This window comes from Hyperoodon ampullatus, assembly GCF_949752795.1.
Source record: "Hyperoodon ampullatus genome assembly, chromosome: 7".
NCBI classification, from domain to species: domain Eukaryota; kingdom Metazoa; phylum Chordata; class Mammalia; order Artiodactyla; family Ziphiidae; genus Hyperoodon; species Hyperoodon ampullatus.
The window spans coordinates 27,221,751-27,239,170 of NC_136920.1; the positions used below are offsets into that span (position 1 = coordinate 27,221,751).

General features: G+C 44.9%; 1 protein-coding gene across 1 annotated transcript in view; it reads right to left on the bottom strand.

Moving 5' to 3' along the window:
- EHF (ETS homologous factor) overlaps positions 1–15,691 on the bottom strand; it is a gene marked incomplete at its 5' end in the record, with an annotated part of 38,383 nt that extends 22,692 nt beyond the window's left edge. Inside the window, one exon of the mRNA XM_079708595.1 lies at positions 15,671–15,691. The remainder of the gene's footprint in view (positions 1–15,670) is intronic.
- Between the last annotated feature and the right edge of the window lie 1,729 nt (positions 15,692–17,420).

The following is a 17,420-nucleotide window of genomic DNA, read 5'->3' on the forward strand; positions in this document are numbered from 1 at the left end:
GTTCAATCCCTGGCTTTGCCAGTTTACTAATTGGGCAAGCTTGGACAAGTGATTCAACTTCTCCTGAAGGTCTCATTTTCCTCATTGATAGAATGGTATGAAAAGTGTTGATAGATGATATGAAAAGGGTTGTTGAAAGACAAAATGAGATGATACCTGTAGAGTGCTTGGAAAAGCGCTTGGCACATATTAAGTACTTGGTAAATTTTAGCTGGTCTTTATAATCATTATTATCATTTCTTTATTGTGTTGTGGCTATTATTTTGTTGAGTCTCCAAGGAGGAAATTGAGGGTTTAGTTCACTTCAAGCAAGGCTTCCAACTTCCACCATCTACGTAATATTCAGCAATCCCAGCTGGCTGGCACAATCTAGCCTAGGGCTGGACTCGTGCCTCCACACTCCCCATCCTGGGCTGCTGGGCAGACACACCGTTAGGCTGAGCTGTGGGCAGCATCTCTCAGCCCCTGCTCACAGAAGCCGTGCTCCGCTCCTCTGGGCCTGCATCCTTCCTGTTCCCCTTCGTCCCACCAGGCACACGCTGTCTGAGGCTGCCAGGAGCGGTGGAAGGGCACACCTCTGTGGGCCTTGGGTTACCACCCGGCACTGTGCTCTCACACACCATGGCTGGTTGGCAGGTGCACAGGAGAGCAGCACATCCAAAGTGGGAGCTCCGGGCAGAGAATGGCCAGAGGATCTCTCTATCCTACAGGGTCCCTTAGCACATGAACTGCTCATTTACTGGAAGAAGGCGGTCTGGGGTTTGAGCTCATGGGTTCAGAAAAATGAGGGGAAAGAGGCACCACTGGGACTTTGACAAGGGACCAGAGTCATGCACTCCAGAACCCAGGAGGCTCTGCCCAGTCTCGGGACTCCTACCAAGGCCAAGAACTGCTCCACTGGTCTCTCTCCTTAAACACACAGAGAGAACCTGCCAACAGAGACAAACGCAGACCAGCTTGGGCTCGCTTATCTGGAGCAAGGTGTGTCTTTTGTTCTGTGGTGAGGTTACTGAGACCAAGGACAAAATGCTGTAAAAATGAAAAATAAAAAACATAATAGTAATAATAACTATACTATAGTAGCTAGGGTTTATTGAACATTTAAAACGTGCTGGCTCTGTGCTAATAGTTTTAAATGCATTGTCTCAGTCAATATTCACAATTACTCTGTAAGGCATTATGTCACTTAACAGATGGTTTATCCGAGGATCAGAGAGGTTGGATAACTTGTTCAAGCTCACACAGTTTCGAAAGAATTGAAGCTAGAAGAGAATTCAAACTCCACGTGTCTAGCAACAAACCCTGGGCACTTTCTGCTGAGAAGGGGGTGCTTTGCCAGAGAAGAAAGATGCCTTCAACTCATCCTCACCTCCATCCCCATTCCATACATACTCACAGCATTCTCCCTCTGCCATCTGGGGCCTCACACCTTTACTACGTTTCTCCAAGATTACAAAATCCTCTGGTTCATTCAGTCATGCAGTGACCCTGACTGAAACCCTTCTCCTTTTTGCCAGAGCAACCTGAAGCCATCACTCTTCTCAATATACTCAAGAGTTCTTTTTAGAATGAAAGGGTAGAAATCTGTCTTCATTCTGTCATACCTACGATACACTCAGGTAGGAATATTTAGGGTATGAAAGCTGGGCCAGTTTTACTCTTTTAGCCATTAATTACAGATTTATACCCCTATATATTTATATACACATACATACATATTTACATGCATATATATACATGAGTATATTTGCACACATATATAAGATAAACTCTCCTTTTATGACTCGATAAAGTTATTTTTATTTTATATTTTGGAAATAAATTGGTCCATGATTCTTTGTGCTTCATCTGAATTAGCTCTCAGTCCAGAAAGTAGGGTTTGCTCTTTCTGGGAGGGTAAAGATACACTGGGAGCCACCAGGACCACAGAGCAGACCATAAGCAGGGCTTTGCCTGTATTCCCTGTTCCCAGCCCCAGGGGACTGAGAGTCAAAGCCATGGTCTGCCTTCTTCCCAGCTCCTTGATACATTCAACCACAACATCCCCAAATGGCCTCAGACCTGGCTGCCTTGTGTGGGTATTTTTACTCCTCAGGCTCGAGGAGCAATTAGACATTGTAAATAATTACTTTTGCAATGACAGTAATATCCAAACCATTCTCGGTCCTTAATCAAAGTTGCCAGCAGGTAAATTCACAGCATTTGCCTGAAAGATATTGCAACAGATTACCGACTTCCTGTTTCAATATGACTGTCATTTCAAGAGAACTACTCCCAACGAGAAGAAAAGAAAATTCAAGTACCTGTGAAATCTAACTGAATTCAATACAGACAATAATTTGTGTTTTCCAAATGTATTAAAATGTGAATCAAGCTTGGGGAATGTATTTGATCCTCTCGGGATTACATCACAGGTAATTTCATACCCTCATAATGTGTTTTGAAACAGACATTTCACGTTCCCAGGGGCAACATCAGAAGCATTATTCCTGGGCTTTCAAGCGTTTTCATGTGCAATGATGCCATATTGGGAGGCCAAGAGTTGATCCATTATAGATACACTTTACTGACTGTGAGCCATTTGGAAATATACATATTAGGCTGATCCTTATCAGTCTTGGTGCCAGATCCAGACAAGATTCAGATACCGACAGTGGACAGGCACCAAAGTTGATCAAAAAACAAGATTACCTTTCACGACCCCAAGAGCCTTTATCAGTCTCGTTCAGATGCGACAAACTAAGAAAAATAGGGCAAGCTTTGAAGCATAAAAGGTCACAGAGTCTTTTGAGACCTCAAGAGAAACTAGGGTTTTCTCCTCTTCAAAATGCACACCAGGTTTTGCACGTATTTTGTGGGCCCCAGGCCCTCTAAAGACCATCCACTGACCCCTGCAAATCTATGGACACCATGGATCTTTAAAGAAAAAAAAATCTCTCTTGCACTCATGTTGGATTGAAATGTAAAGAAAACTTTGCAGTGGAGTTAGGGATGGGAGACAAGTCTACTCCGACCTCTGAGAGAAGGCCTGAGAGATTCTATTCTTGCTCTTACTTGACATGAGTGTTGCCTAGTTTTCCTATGGTGACACCAGGAGGGGACCCACTGTCCCTCTCCATCGGCACCTAATGTAGAGATCATGCTGCATCCAGGAGAGTCATTCTGGACCTCTGTTTGGCAATGCAGTGAAGAATTCACCATCCTCCCCACCACCTTGAGCCTCAGTGTCTCTCTCCCCACTAATCCTCAATCTCTATTCTAAAACCAAATAATCATAAAGTAAAGATCATATAGAAAAAACAAAAAAAAATCCAAAAAACAAACAAACAAAAAACCAGGCCTACTTTTACAACCCTAGGTCTCTGTAGGTCTTTGGAAAGGTACAGGTATGGGGACTAGAGGATTACATTTATGGTGCTTATTCTCCTACTTGACTGATGAGGCCGCACACCTGTTTCTCAAAGGTTGGTCTATAGGACACCTGTATCATCATCACCCGAGGAGAAGTTAAATTTGAAGTTTACTGAGGTCCCGCCCAGACCGTGAATCAGAATCTACATTTTAAGACCCTTCCTTCACGAATCCTTAAACACTCTCACAGCTGAGAGCTTCTGGCCAAAGATTCATCTACTTGCCTTCCCTCGATTTCCCACAACAAGATAATAAACTCCAGCAGATATCAGCCCTAAAAGAAACATCCATAAACACCAGGAAATCTTTGTAAAGTCAGAGACAATACATTCAATCCAAAGAACTCAAGCTCCAGTTCATCTGAGGAGATTCTATCACTGTATTATTTGCAAACTTGAAATAAAGCTGTTCCTAATGTCCAGTACCACCAAATGGTTCAATGCAACGGTGCTCAACGAACTTACAAGTATGAGTCTCTGAAGGCCAAACAAACAAAGCCAGCATTTGCAGGGGATTTTTGTAATGATTATTTCCATCAAGGGAATCTCATGGCTGGCTGAGTCACCCCTTATCCCAACCCCCACCCCCACCTCAGCTCTTCCAAAGTTTACTTAACCACCTTGGACTTCAGACCTCATACCGAAGAAAATTAGTATCTTAGCCTTCGGCAGAGAGAAACAATCATCAAGGAATGTTTGTCCCACAGGTATAAATATTTATCCCCTCCAATTAATATATATTTCTTGACTGTCTACTAGATGCTAGGCACCGTGCTGGGAGCTGGGGGCACAACAGTGAACAAAACACAGAAGCTGCCCTGCTCTATTGGACTATCCAGAGAGGACACCACTTCTGAAAACAACAGTAGATCTTTCCAAAATTGTCTGACCTCATTTGCCATCTCCTGCTGGGGTTACCGTGGAACCAGAGGAGACAGAGCCTGGCAACCTGCCCTGGCATTTGGAAATCACCAAGCTTGGAAAGAACTTCAATTCCATTTAAAAACAGGACTGACCCTCCTCTCTCCAACAACCCCAAGCCCTCACCTTCACAGGAAACCCTCAGCAAGACCTGGAGTTGGCAGCCATGAGTTTCACACGAAGCAGCCTCAGCCAAAACCAATCTCCACTCAGGGCAGAATAAAGCAGTTGGTTGTCTGGATGGCTGAATGTCTCTCCCCGAGACAATGGCGTGTTTATGTGTCGGAGGGTTAGGGGCAGGTTAACATAAAACCCACCGTAAACAGAGCTGTTAATTCAGTTGCTGGCAGGGGCTCCTGTTATCTTCTGAATACCTCCCAGAGGGTATAAGCCCTACCTTTGCATGTGAGTTGGCAGCAGAGGTATTTTTTTGCACCTGTTGCTCTGCTCCAATAACAACGCCGTTAAGCATTGATTTGTTGGAAAATAAACAGAAAAAAGCAAAGAAAGGCATCTGCCCAAACAGCCTGAGCTGGTTTGACAGAGCGTTCATGCCAATTTGTTTTTCCTATAAAAAATCAAAGAAAAACCTGCGCTTTCACTTTGGATGCTACCCTCCCACTCCCTCAGAAGAAAAGGTGGTATCGAAGAGGCCAGCCACAGCTGGCAGGGCCAAGGAGCCAGAAGACACTGTACTTTTCCATCGGCTGGCTCTGTGAGGGCGCTGAGGGGTGTCCAAGATCTGCAGAATGACATGGCCAGCCTCCAGCCAGCCCAGGTTAAGATCCTGAGTCAGATTAACAAGGGCGGAGAAGGGGCTGCTGGGGTATGATCAAAACCCAAACCACACTCTTCCAAATGGTTGACTTCTGAAAGTCAATATGGTTCAAGTAGAAGGTGTGGCCTATGGGAGCCTCCCTAAGCAGAGACTCAGCCTGCTTCTCCCACTTCTTCACCTAGCCCTGGGCAGCAAGCATAGTTTGAAAACTCCAGGTCTCCAGACCATAGTTTTCCCAGTGGGGAAAGGAGGTTAGCCATACCTACCTCCAAGGCAAGATGTGTAGACTCACTCATGTCCCGCCAAGCGACTTGATGTGTCAGGTCCCCAGTGGAAAGGACCTAAGATGTTCACGGTGTGATGCTTGCATTAATTCAAGCATCATCGTGCTCTCATTTCTCAACAGTTTGTCCATATCACATGAGGAGCTCAAGCCAAAAAGGGCCACAAAGAGCTAAACAAATCACTCAAATGGAGATCATGACAATGCTAATTAAGCAGTGGCATCATCACCCACCCTTTAACACACAGTGTCAGAAGAAGCCTCTTAATATCTCTTTTTAAGCCTTGAGCAGAAAGCCTAGGACATGGGCAAGGCTCACTTTTCCCCGAGATGACCACCTCCCCTCAGCTTTCAGCTGTTGGGCCTTCATTATCACCAGACCACTGGCTTAATGGAGGAGTCACAGCAGCGGGGGAAGGCCTCGGAAAAGCCGCTTCTCAAGGAGCGTTACGAACAAGGTGTTCCGACAGAAGAGGGATATGGCTGGCTGAGCATTCCCAAGCATTCTTGTCATGAGCAGGGCAGGGAGTGGAGTGCCTTGGAACCAAACTGGGCAGCCAGAAAAATAAAAGATTTAACAACACCCTCAGTTCACTGAAAAATAAATAAAACCAAGGACGCAAGAATGTGGGAAGGGTAGAGGGAGGTAAGAGGTGAGAACCGCAGCCAGGGAGGGGTTGGGATGGACTGGGACAATGGATTTGACCATGTTGAGATTCAAGTGTCTTCCCAGAGAAAGACTAAGATGACCCAGCCAAGGAAAGATCAACAGCCACCAATTTAGAATCTCACAGATTGTATAATCACAAAACAACAGACAAAATTATGATGAGGATGATAGTTTATATTTATTGAGTGTTTATGATGTGCTAGGAGTTGAGCTAGGCTTTACAGGAATTTCCTCACTCAATCCTTGCAATAGCCTCAAATGTTGGTACTAATATTATCCCCATTTTACAGGTAAGGAGGCACAGAGAAGTTAAGCAACTTACCCAAAGACACGGAGCTAGTAAATGGACTGGATATATTATAATAAATGTATTGGAGTGTGGCAGGAAAGAGCAATACAACTCTTGCAGCTTTGAAAACGCATCCTTGTATTTCCAAAGACCAAGAGGATGTCTCTTTAGGATCACATTCTTTTACTTTTGAAGTTGAGATCCTTTAAGTACAGATCCTTTCATTTTTTCCCTAAATGTGAACAAGAGGCATACTAAGCATCCTTGTGCCCTAATATGAAAGTTCTCTTAGTGTCCATCAGTGTGGATGCTACAGAAGCACCAGTTCACTGCCACGCAAAACCATTTGTCAATACTTCAGCCTGGCTTCCTGTTGAAAGGCCCAGACTGACTCAGGAGTTGGGCTTGGCTGCTTGAAGCCACCTCAGACTTATTATCCATGATAAAAGAGCAAAAATAATAACAAGGAAACAAACTGTTGAAAAATTACGGGAAAATTATGCCTCCTTTGGAAAAGCATCTGACGACTGAGCTGTCACACACAGGCCCTGATGTCAGACCTGCTGTGTTGTGGACATCACACCCACAAGAGGAGGACTGTGAATGTGTCACTCTGGGAGCCTGCATTCCATCACTCAGAGAAGAACTCTAGGGAAGTCCACCCTCTCCTCCACCAGGCGCACGACCCTGCAGCAGTTTGTAAAAATGTAGCCGTAAAACACAGACAGAACTTCATTAGACTCATTCCAGTATCATCTTTGCAACTTAAGAAACAAATAATATCTGATTTTCTCACGAATTAGAGGATTTCCTCTTTAGAAGAAGTAGGGTTTTCTCTTCGTACAGGCAATCATTAAACGACAATAGACAAGAAAGCTGCGTTCCTTTTTAGTGCCATCCTACAAGAACAATAGACTCTCAGCAACCCAAGTCTCATTTTTCCTTCCAAAACACATTTTGCTCCGCTTCTCCTAGCTCACTGGCCTGTGGATTAAGCCCTCTGGAAAATAACAAATGAAAATACTCCTCAACAAGGCAAGCAACTGCCTATCAGAAATGTTTTCTGGGCTTCCCTGGTGGTGCAGTGGTTGGGAGTCCGCCTGCCGATGCAGGGGACATGGGTTTGTGCCCTGGTCCGGGAAGATCCCACATGCTGCGGAGCGGCTGGGCCCGTGAGCCATGGCCGCAGAGCCTGAGCATCCGGAGACTGTGCTCCGCAACGGGAGAGGCCCGCATACCGCAAAAAAAAAGAAATGTTTTCTGAGGAATCAAATCCCTTCCAGCCGATTATTCAGCCATCCCTCCCACTGCTTCAGTGGACACCTTTGACACTCAAACAAAATGACCCAACTCACTAACTCAGAACGCCCAAGGTCAGCTAGATGAGCACGACTAGAATGAGTAGGGGCTCTCCCAACAACTTCCCGGCTTGCTGGCTTCCCAGCATCAGGAGCTGTTACATGTTTGAATAATTTCATCACACCCAGAGGGAGGTCCAGCTACACAATTTGCAGGGCTTGGTGCAAAGGAAAATTCGGAACCCCTTGTTCCAAATGTATTAAGAATTTCAAGACAGTCGCAACAGAGCATTAAACTAAGCACAGGTGCTTTCTAAGTGTTGGACCCTGTGTGACTGCAGTTGCTCTATCCCACTGACACCGGCCCTGTCCCAGGGGTCAGTCCCAACTTTTGCCTTCACCTGTACCCTTGCTCTATCATCATGGAAGGCAGGGGGAATCTTTGCTGTCTAAAGCTTTTCTGTCTAAAGCTCCTAAAGTGGTTAGGAGAATTAAATGAAATATGACATTGAACATGCCTGTAACAGCACCTGGCTTACAGCAGGCACTCAACAAATGTTAGCTAGTATTATTATTGTTGTTGTTATTATTATTATTTTCATTATGCCAAGGTCCCTTGACAACTCCAAAGTTACCCATAGGCAAGAATGAAGGGTGGGAAGAAAATACACCCCATTTCGACAGAGACCATCTATTAGCTACTGCTGTTCAGAAATCATTTCATTAGCTCTGTGTGAGAGAGTGCTATAAATTAAGCATTCTTAGCCTTCTCTTTATACCATGGACCCATTTTATGCAGTCTGCTGAGGCTTATAGACCCCTTCTCAAAAAAAATGCTTTTAAAATGACAAAGTAAAATAATAAGATTAGAAAGGAAGTTTATCTTGAAATACAATTATCAAAATACTTAAAAAATAAATGTGTGATATCATAATAACATATGGGCTTCTTTATTAGTACATTAAACAAGAATATCTAGTGCAGGTTCAATAACTTCCGTAATATCAAAGTAGTGATGAATAGTGATATTTTGAGACATTTGTAACCAGTATAACATGATATGAAAATATCTGTAATTTCTCTTGGTGCCAATCAGCTACAGCTATTGCTACTGGGGAGTTTTGCTTACATTCATATTGAAATTGAATTCACACTGAATGTTGAATTTTAGTTAGATTACTGAAAATAAACATGTAATTTTTTTCCCACATCCAAGTTCACAAACCCTCTGATTTCTCCCCATGGACACTAAGAGATCTTTGGATCCCAGGTTAGGAACCCTTGCTGTTTTACAGCAACGACTGCTTGTTCAATTTAAATAGTCTCTTGAGACCACTTTCACATGGCCAGAAGCCTCAGCTGAACAATTTACAGGAGGCAGACCCTATAGTGCCTTGGCAAAATAAGTAGGAATTTTTTTAAAGCCTCTAGAATACCCAGAGTAAGTAATGCCTTAGCTGCAGTGGCCAGTAGGTATCCGGAGACACTCAAGAATTTAAGGGTGGGCTTCCCTGGTGGCGCAGTGGTTGAGAGTCCACCTGCCGATGCAGGGGACACGGGTTCGTGCCCCGGTCCGGGAAGATCCCACATGCTGCAGAGCAGCTGGGCCCGTGAGCCATGGTCGCTGAGCCTGAGCGTCCGGAGGCTGTGCTCCGCAACGGGAGAGGCCACAGCGGTGAGAGGCCCACGTACCCACGTACCGTAAAAAAAAAAAGAATTTAAGGGTTGGGCAACATATATAAAGTTGCAGTTAACCATGTGAACTGCTGGGACGGAGATCAGTTTCTCCTGGAGGCCCCTACCTGCCAGGCATCAAGATGGGATAAAAACATGCTATGTACCTACCCCAGGTCTTCCTTGGAACTGCCATGGGTGGTGGTTTGCAGCCAGTTCAACCCAAGGCTCCATCTGGAGTCCCCGGCTTCACATGGCTCATCCCATCTCCCTGCTGCCCACCTTCCCCCACTGAAAACCCCATTGCAGTTCTTTCCCAAGGTCACAGTGCAGAACCAACATCGATCACTTTGAAAAACAAAATTCCAGAATTATTATCAGCCACTCTTACTCAATAGCGCCTCACCGAAAACACCCATGTTGAGCACTGACCCTCCAATTCCGTTCCACAAATTACTAATTGTTTCCTCACAAGCATTTGTCCAGGTGCTTTCAGAATCTTTTTCTAATTTAATCCTTACAACAGCCTGTGCAGATGTTATTAACCCTATTTTCCACATGAGGAACTTATATTCTTGAGCTTACATAATTCACCCAAAGTCACTCAGCTACTCGGTGGCAGAGTCGAATGTGAACCCAGGTATTCTGACTCTAACCTCCGTGTTCTTTGTACCACATTCCAGCTGCTTCCAGGCATCAAAAACTCATAGCCTCCTGCTCCTTCAGATACATAAGCAGCCAAAGTCTACTCTTCACCAGCGTTCCTCAATCCACAGCCTCTGACAAGTGAAAGGTAAGCTAGGTGCTCTCTAATTTTCTCAGTGGACATAATTGAGACAGAGCCTGAATTTGGGCCAAATCTAAAGTCCTTTGCAGGGGCTTCCCTGGTGGTGCAGTGGTTGAGAATCCGCCTGCCAATGAAGGGGACACTGGTTCGATCCCTGGTCTGGGGAGATCCCACATGCCGCGGAGCAACTAAGCCCGTGCACCACAACTACTGAGCCTGCGAGCCACAACTACTGAGCCCGTGTGCCATAACTACTGAGCCTGTGCTCTAGAGCTCATGCTCCACAACTACTGAGCGCATGTGCCACAACTACTGAAGCCAGCACGCCTAGAGCCCGTGCTCCACAACGAGAGAAGCCACCGCCATGAGAAGCCTGCGCACTGCAACAAAGAGAAACTAGGGCTTTCTCTAGTTTCTCGCTGCAACTAGAGAAAGCCCTCATGCAGCAATGAAGACCCAACACAGCCAAAAATAAAATAAATAAATCTATTTTAAAAAATAATAAACTAAAGTCTGTTGCAAAGAAAACATCTTGTCAGTAGTCACCCTGGAGACAAGGCTGAAATAATCTTCACCTTTCAGACCCCACTTACCTCATCCAATAGGATATATCATTAGCCCTACTGAGGGAATTTTTTAAAGGTCCTAAGAGGGACCCCTCAAAAAAATCTCTATGAGACAGTCATATGCTCCAAGGTCCACTGTCATACACAAAAGTAGGAGGCATTCTTCATATTCCAATAAAGACTCAATAGACTTTTGGAAGAAGTCTGCATCAGGCAAAGAAAGGGCTGGCAGGCAGACTAAAATTTCTCAGATCCACAATTGGACCCATAAAGACCTAGTCCCCAAGATTGTTTATGTGGTGTCTATAATATAGAGTCAGGGGGATGTGACAGAATAGGAAATTTTGAATTCAACACAATTACAACAACATCAAAGAAACTGTACATCTAGACAAGGTCCTACGAAAGTAAAAATAGTTATTTTAATAGTGGGGTTCAAGAGGTGGTCTAATAGTCCAGTAATCAAAATATTATAGGAAGCATTTTGGCTCCTTTTGATTTGGAGCTTGGTTTTCATCAGAAAGCAGGTTTGGAATGCACCTCTGCTGGCCACATTTTAAATAAATAGGCAGATACCCTTAATAACAACGAAGATGCTCCTGAGAAAGGACAGGAAAGAGGCTCTAAGGGCCGGGGTGTGGGGGAAGATTGGAAGAGAAGAGATAATGTGAATCCAATGAACCAGAACAAGGGACTCAGCCCCATAAAACAAACCGAAGACAGAGTGTGCTTAGGTGCTAGTGAAATCAATTTTCAAAGAAGTATTTTACAAAGTATCTCTTTTAAAACAAGGCCAATTAAAACCCTGGTAGCCTCGGGCTTCCCTGGTGGCGCAGTGGTTGAGAGTCCGCCTGCCGATGCAGGGGACATGGGTTCGTGCCCCGGTCCGGGAAGATCCCACATGCTGCAGAGTGGCTGGGCCTGTGAGCCATGGCCTCTGAGCCTGCGTGTACGGAGACTGTGCTCCACAACGGGAGAGGCCACAACAGTGAGAGGCCCGTGTACCACAAAAAAAATTGAAAAAAAAAAAACCCTGGTAGCCTCTTTAAATGGGCCATCCTGCTTGACCCTATTGCAAGCTTTGGTTGCTCCAGATTCGGGCCAAGGGCCTCTGGGAAGACCAGGCTCTCCAGGTGGACTGCCCAGTGGCTTGGCCAGCCATGTTCCCCTTCTGATGACCCCTCGGGTCTTCCTCTCGGAGAATTGAGTCCATGTCCATCCAATCTACCCAATAATTCATGGACAGTCAAAGGACCTGATCAGCACCACACAAGCTGAGCAGCCTCCATGGGGTCCTGAACGTTCACTTTTCAGCCGGCTGCTTTCGTGTTTTACAGAAGACAGCATTAGAGTGCCTACCCGTGGACACCAATGGCTCCCGGTGGTCACAAAGCAGTCAGCTGCATCCACTTCTACACTGGCACCAACTTCACATAAATGAGGCAATTGATAAAGATGGGATGTTGTCATGGGAACAGCTCAAGCACCCCTAGTAAAGGTATCTAGTCTTTAGTACCTCCACCAGGTACATCCCTTGGCCAAAATTCTGAAGACCCCAAGGAAGCCACTTAAGGGCTCCTACTGGTCTTCTTTCCTGTCTCATCCTTAGGAAGGCATCTCCCACCCCATTCTCAGCTTTCACAGACTCAAGCTAAACCTGCTGACCTCTAGGCATAGCTAGTTTCCCCGGGTCATCAGATTCTGAGGGCCGAATTGGATCTTACGGGTGATTGGGTTCAAACTCCTTTGTCCAAATAAGGAAACAAAAGCCCAGAGAGGTGGAGTGTACTGCTCTGGGAACACAGCTTTGCTGGGACTACAAAACCAGGTCTCCTGACTGCCAGTCGCATGACTGTCTTGCACCCTGCCTTGCCCACACCATGCTCCAATCACTCAAAAACGTGAGTCTGGAATTCTTCAAGGAAGATTCTTAAAGAAATATCTTTTTTTTCCCCCTCCGAAGTCCAAGAAATTTTTTATCAAATAACTCTGAGGGATCCATGGAAATTTCTACTCCAGCACATCTCAGCTTCCCGACATCAAAGCCACTCAGCTTGAACATATATCCCATCCTAACATTAGCTGCTGTGGGAAGCCATCCTCCCCCACTGCGCTCTTTGTTTCCTGCACAGCTTAATAGTCTGGGCTTTAAAACCCTGTCCGATTTAAATAAACGTAGTAGTCATGTATGTCTAATAAGAGCACAATTGCAGCTCCTCAAAACAAATCCGATGATTTAAAATCTTATTATGAAAAATTAGATAAGAAAATATTAAATAAAGTTTACTATCTTCCCTGTCTCTTCAGTTATTCAGCAATAGATTTAAGAGAACTCCAGCACCATATGGCTGCCTCTCTGCCTCTGTCTTCAGGTGACAACCTCCAGCTCAGACAGAGCCGGTGTGGCTCACCCAGGCTGACAGCCCCGCACGGTCAGTTACCCAGTAACAAAGCAAGGATTAGAAGCGTGGTCTCAAACACCAAGGCTACATGGAGCCCAATCCTCCCGACTGGCCCCTCCCACAACAGAAATGATTGTCACTTAAATTCTACCAGAGAGGGACCCTAACGAGAGAAATAGGCTGAAACGGCGGAAAAAGGTATCACCGAAAATCAGCTTCCGACTTTATATTTGATTCCTTAAAACCGTGGTGTTGCTTCTCAAGTGTGTTAGCAATTTCTACCACGGCGTTCTTGGTATCCATCCTACCCCATCTCCCAGAGGTCTTTGAAAATCCCATCTGTTCAAAAGGACTTAAGGAGGAATACAACTGGAGGAAAGGGGGGAAAGACTGGATCACTTTTTAACGATTTGTATAAACCTCTATGGCTGGGCTTGATGCTTTAACATTAAACAGGGTTCCTACACTGAGTTTTCAAAAAGCAAAGAACACAGCCCAGTGCTAACTCTAATTTGGGGGCAGAGGTATAGGTGGAGATGAGGAAAAGTAAAACGTTACAAGATTCCAGAAAGCTAAATTCTACTTCCTGGAAGTGAACTTTGACCCAAAGCACTCACTTTCTGGCCTAGGACCTGACATGAGTTCCTTCCAGTTTCCAATTAGCTAACTGAGTGCAGTTGAGTAAATATTTTAACCTCTCACTTTGTCTCGGCCTTTGAAGTCGTCAAAAAGGTAATGAAAGAGGATCTGCATAAAGTTGGTAACTTAATGGGAGCATAAAGGTGGAATCATGAGTGTGAATGTAGGGCTTCTCAGAGGTCCAGAAAGGCCCAAGTCATTTCCATTTGGGGGAGCTCACAGTATATTTAAAAAATGGGGAAAAAATCAAAAGGGGGTTGTTTGAATTTAACAAATAGATGCTTTTTAACACAAAAGAACAAATATAATTGAATTTGAGATCTTTCATACATATGAGGCCTGGATCAAAGGCATCACCCTACCCACAACCACCCTAAAAAGGTCTCGACTAACGCCGCCGTCTTGAACAGTAACACAAGAGAACTTACAGCACGGTTGTTCCCTCAAAGTTACTTTCTTCTAAAATGCCTCTGTAAAATGGTTTGGAAACATGGAGGATTGTCTCCATTATATTTATTGTTTTTTCAAGTGTGATCACACACTTCCAAAGGACCCTCATTCCATGTCCCCACTGTTTTTTAAAGTCTATCCATATAAGCCATGAGTGATGGTGTGAGAATAATGTGATCCTACCCGACTTCAGATTATAAGATGGAATTGATGAGTTATTTCATAGTCTCAGAATTCTAGGTCTCAAAAAGAGAATAAATGAAGCCTTCTGCAAACTCCAAATGCAGCTATTAAAGTCATTCTTTTCCTTTTTAAGAATTAAAGATTATTCACTGTTATAGAGCTCCATAAAGTCATTCTTACAATCTCTTAACAGCCTTTCCTGGTAGCATCCCTTACCCCTGAAGTTCTACCCAATAACACGACTTCATCTCTCCTGTTGGAAATCAACTCTTCCCTTGACCTCAGTGGAATTAGCGCATGGCCACTCATGATCCCCAACTATGCTTTTATGCAGTGAAAGGCTCTATCTAAACACATCCTCACAGCCATGCCTATAGAACCAACTCCTGCATTAGACCTTCCACTGAAATGTTCTCAAGTCCAAACACTCACTCACTTTATTCCTGTTACTAAGGTCAGTGCAGATAACCAGCAAGACACCTGTGAACTCAGACTCACAGAAGCTTATGCTTCATCATAACAAGACACAGGCTCCCACAATCCTAGGAGTATCCTAAATCTTGACGAAGACGGGTGGTGAAAATGTCAATTTCCTGACTCAGCGTTGTCATTTACCAGCAAGAAGATTAACTCCCCACTGTTTCCAGTTCTATGCACAGGTAGGCCAATTCTTCTCCACTGTGTCCAAACAAAATCAAAAGAGCCCCTGTCTTAGAAGGCATTTGGGGCTGCTGACTCACATCTGCCTGCCTGGTCATAGTATCCTATCATGGAACAAACAAAGGGTTAGTTTGACCCCATGTGAAATGACAAAACTCTTTGCCAAAATTGTTTTTGTTTTTTGTTTTCTGGACAGAGATGTGCAACTCTCCCCAATACCCTTACCTACCTGGGCTGCCTGACCGCTTTTTCCAATGTGGGTGCATACACCCTTGCCTGTTTCCAGCCATTTTCCAACACCAGAATATACTGAAGATAATCTGCCTTTCTCTACAACTAATGTAATGAGTCAGAAAAACTACCAAGAGAAGACATCTCTAGAAAGTGAGAACATGTGCCCTGAGCCCCAATAGCTATTCAGCCATCCAGTTCTTCACTGAGAAGAACCTATCCCCAGCTTTCAGCGTTTCAGCATTCAATCCAGGGAAATGGCTTTGTCACAGAAAGAGAGGGAAACCAGGGGGCTTTTAAATTCACAGTGATCAAAGACCAGACTCCATGCAGGGAGTTCACAGATAACACCCAAAGTCACCCTGCTGCCCTCCAAAATAAAGTCCTAAGACAGCCCAGTGAGGAAAGCACCGCTGAGGCGAGCTTCACTTCCTGCCAGCTGCCTCCGGGAGTCTGGTTTATTTTCACCTGTCTGATTCAAGGCAGGTTTCTCTTTCCACTCAGGTGTTTGAATTCCAGATTCAAAAGAAGATTTAAAAGTAAGGACTTACCTCATTTACCTAAAGATTCTGGGTGGGAAATCCAATAGCTGTAGTGAATGGAGGGAAGGTAGCGAGCAGCACTCACGCCAGCTCCTACAGGGACAGGGAACCAGGAGTGTTATCACGTCTGAGCTCTCATCAGAGTGAAGATCAATGCACATGACAATAATTTTACATCATTTTGTAGGATGTTAAGCAATAAGCCACCAACCGGGAATTCCCTAAGTCACTTCCCCCTCTTCTGATTGGCTGCTGGTCCCTTTAAAAAAATAAAATAAAGGATTACAAACATTTGCTCATTTGCATTTGGCCAACTCACACGTTAGTGTTCAAACAAAACAGGTCTAACCAGGTTATGCCTGTGTCTCGAGAACAGAGACAACCTGTTAATGGATGAGGAATTGATTTGGTGCTGACTGTTCTTTCCAACTTAGAGGCTGTTTCAGGTGAAAAGCACCAGGCTTGCTCCCCAAAGACACCAGCAGGAATGGAGAATGTAAGAGCAAGGTGAGCAGAAGCTCAAATCTGGAGGAGATGATGGTACAGGGGATTCGGGGGCGCTCTGAAACCTCTGTCTCATGTACTAATTTGTATTCAGTCTGCTCTGCTTTGACATCAAGATCTTTGCCCTGGCCACACAGGTACCAGGTTCTTAAGGGACTCCTAGCCAGGTAGCAAGAACATAGGTTCTATCTCCAGGCACCATGATTAACTCCTTGACAGTGACCCTTGGCAATTTCAGTGGACTTTGAAAAGCCCATCTCCCCTGGCCCCAGGTAAGAGCTTTGGAAAATTTGAAGGGAGGGTCCTAGAAGGGAGAGTCTACCCTGAGTTGTTCAGGTAGAACAGTCAGCTCTTAACAGCTCGAGGGCTGACTATCTGGTTGGTGGATTATCCAAATTCTTTACATCCTCTTGACACTTGCATGGTCTTTTTTTACTATATATCAACCCTCCCTACAGGTGCTAGAGAGGGAAAGACCAGGATGCTGTAACTGGGAATACAACAACACACTTTGGGCAAGAAGAAGATGGAATCTGGGGGAGGATCCACGGATTTCAAATGCCCATGCTATCCCCATCACCCTGGGCCAAGGGCCTGCTTCACTGGGTCACAAAAGCCCTTCCACCAATACAGATGAGTGCCGGCTCCTGGCAAGGAAAAATACCCTCCCCTAACCATGAACTTTCTCTCTTGGGTCTCCTTGGACACTGGCCTGGCATGAGCTAAGTGTCTAGGTAGATTTCTTTAACTCACCAGGCCTCCCCTCTGTGGGAGGGGAAAGGGAATTTGAGTTTTGGCAAAGAGACAAAGATTTTGTGATCAAAACCAAGAAGTTCCTTGTGTAAAAAAGGAAAGTCTATATATGGGCAACAACTGAATAGAACAAAAAGCAAGCAGTTGTCCTATTAAGGTGGAGTGGTGAGTGGACGGTAGCACTCCTTTCTTGCTGATTTTCCTAGTGTGGGCACCCACCGTGTTTGCTGAGGTTTGGGAAAGTGTAAAAGACTCGGTGGGAGGGCAGGGGTGGGTTTGGGAGGGTCTTGGAACTCAGGCAGGTCTTGAAGGGTTTGAAGGTTTGGGGAGTGTAATTTAGGGAGGCTCTAAAAAGCCCCTCTACCTCCTTGGTCTTCACT